Genomic DNA, 3,014 nt, shown 5'->3' on the forward strand with positions numbered 1-3,014 from the left:
CGTACACTTTTAATCCCAGCACTTGGGAGGCAGAGGTAGGCGGATTTCTGAGTTCGAGGCCAGCCTGGTCTACAGAGTGAGTTCCAGGACAGCCAGAGCTACACAGAAAATCTCTGTCTTGAAAAACAAAACAAAACAAAATAGATGCTGGAAAATTCACATGTGCTTTAAGGTTGGGAAATACTGAACGCATACCTGCTCCACATTCCCTACCTTTCTCTACCATTGTACCTACTCATTCCCTTAAATACAATTTGCTATCTAAATTAGTTTTGTTTATTTTCTCTTGTTTTTTGTATTGTTCCTTTATCACACTGGAAAGTGAATTTCAAGACAGCCACGATCTTGGCACACAGTGCCATGTTTCTCAATAGGTACCCAATCACTACATCAATGCTTATTGAATTAAGTTCTGAATCCATTTTCTCTTCTTCTTTTGGTATGCCATAGACCCAATCCATCTTGCATTCTCTCCTTACTGGACCTTGTTCATTCATCAAATCACAACTTTTTAAAACAACAACTTTTCCTTAGCATTTCAATCGAGCTGTATCTCTGCCCTCCAGGAAGCTCTAGGATCCGCTCAGACACCTAATCACTGTATCATCTCAAAAATTCCTCCACAGGAGAGCATGAATGCAGTCTCCCACTACCATGAATTATCCAGTCACGTTTCCCACATTTGAGGAAATTGCACGGGCCAGCACATCTGGATTGCAATGGGTGAGTCTTGCCCTGGGAAAACCATCTTCTTGATCACGGTATCTCCTCCGCTAGGTAAGGCTTCATTTGTCTATCTGTCTGTCTGTATGTCTGTCTATCTATTTACCTACCTACCTAACTACCACCCACCCACCCATCTATCTATCTGTCTGTCTATCTATCTATCTATCTATCTATCTATCTATCTACTTACCTACCTACTATCTATCTATCTACCTGCCTATATCTATCTATCTATCTATCTATCTATCTATCTATCTATCTATCTATTATCTACCTATCTGTTAGATTACTTTTCTAAGACAGAGTTTCCCTGTATAACCTTGGCTCTCCTGGAACTACCTCTGTAGACCAGGGTGGCCTCAAACTCAGGGATCCATCAACTATCTCAAAGATTTGTGTGTGTGTGTGTGTGTGTGTGTGTGTGTGTGTGTGTGTGTGTGTGTGTGATTATCTTGTCTCTCCAACCAAAATACAAAATTCATGAAGGCAGCAGCTTGAGTTTTTCTATTTCTCAAAGTTTTAGGCTGGCTGGTGCATTTGTTCTTTAGAAAAGTAACAACCTACTCTCCCCACCACCACCCCCAATCACAGAAAAAGACTACACGTTTGAAGTTCTAGAAACTACTTTTGGGGGGCAAAATCATTCTATGAGAGTTCTTTCAAATGAATGGATTCAGTGGATATCATAGTAAGCCAGAATGTGACTTCCTGCTGTAATTGGAAAATGACTTTTTCCCAGTTTATAAATGTAAAGTTTTTCTCTACTTGGTCCCGTAGAAGTGTGTGGATATTTCATTCTGGATGTCACCCACAAGACAGGAAAGAGAGTGGGAATCTCTAACAGAGTTGGATAATTGGCACAGGGGGTGTTTATTCTAAGGGCTGGACAAATTGTCTAAGCTGGTGCTGTGTTTATGCCTGTGGCTTTGTGTAGTTCTTCAAGGTGGCTCTCATAGGAAGGCAAAATATGCTTTCCTGTTGTAATGGGATAATTTTGTGCTTACAAAAACATTCCATTAGAAAGGACTAAGCAGGAGGTCCTGGCTTCCACTTTGATTTAGCATAGAACCGATTTGAACAATGATGTGCTAGGACACCCCTATTTTAAGGAACCCTGAAAATTTTCATGTCAGTTAGGGCTGGAAATCCTAGGCATGAATGCCTCTATCCGTGGCATTCACTATTTGTTGCACACATACCAGTCAGGCTGCTTAATCAATCCATCCATCTTGATAAAATGCCTAGAAGCACCCTGAAGTATTACACAAAGTGATAGGTGCCAGCTTAGAAAATGTCCAGTTCTTCGAATAAACATCCCTTGTGCCAATTATCCAACTCTATTACCGATTCTCACCCTCTTTCCTGGCTGGCGGGTGACATTCAGAATGAAATATCCACACACTTACATGGGACCAAATAGAGGAAACCTTTACATTTATAAACTGGGAAAAAGTTGTCATGAATATTCAATAAAATATTTCTAAAACTGAGGTGCAGCATGAACAAGAATCCTCCAGGATACACAGGTGGCAGGTGAGAGGGGCTCAAAACAAAACAAATATTCAGGAACAAGCACAGTCACCTGACCCTTGTTTCTTCTGGGTTTGATATATAGCACAGATGCATACAGTCTGCTCCTTACTAAATACTACACTGCAACGTGAAGAATGATAAGCAGTGGACTGTTTTGACTGGACCTTAAACTTAAGCTTGAAAAGGAAAATTGAGTCAGCCACCCAAAGAATTGGAAAATCTTCCCTTCTGCCTCCCCCCATCCCAGGTCACTGGCACATCCTAGAGATGCTCCCCTCAACAAGCCCCAACTGGCCAATTTCCCTTCTCTATCTCCCCTGCTCTCCCTATTCCTGATCCCTTTGCCCTGTTCCCCTCCCCACCTCCTCCCCCATCCCTTTCCCACCTTCCATCCATCCATCTCCAATATCTATTTTATTTCCTCTTCTGAGTAAGATTCACTTTGTTATTTGGACCTCCTGGTTATTTGTCTTCTTTGGGTCTGTGGATTATAGCTTGGTTATCCTGTATTTTATATTTATTATCCACTTATAAGTGAGTACATACCATATATGTCCTTTTGGGTCTGGGTTGCCTCACTCAGGATATTTTCTAGTTCCAACCATTTGCCTGAAAATTTCACGATGCCTTTTTTTTTTTTTTTTTTTTTTTTTTTTTTTTTTTTTTTTTTTTTTTTTGTATTTTCGAGACAGGGTTTCTCTGTATAGCCTTGGCTGTCCTAGAACACACTCTGTAGACCAGGCTGGCCTCGAAGT

The 3,014-nt window shown here is 40.9% G+C and overlaps 1 non-coding gene across 1 annotated transcript; it reads right to left on the reverse strand.

Annotated features, from left to right (window-relative positions):
* Positions 1–623: 623 nt before the first annotated feature.
* LOC116089680 lies at positions 624–785 on the reverse strand. Its single transcript, XR_004118437.1, has one exon. It is a non-coding gene; the product is annotated as a U1 spliceosomal RNA (small nuclear RNA).
* Between the last annotated feature and the right edge of the window lie 2,229 nt (positions 786–3,014).

Source organism: Mastomys coucha, unplaced genomic scaffold, assembly GCF_008632895.1.
Source record: "Mastomys coucha isolate ucsf_1 unplaced genomic scaffold, UCSF_Mcou_1 pScaffold14, whole genome shotgun sequence".
NCBI classification, from domain to species: Eukaryota; Metazoa; Chordata; class Mammalia; order Rodentia; family Muridae; genus Mastomys; species Mastomys coucha.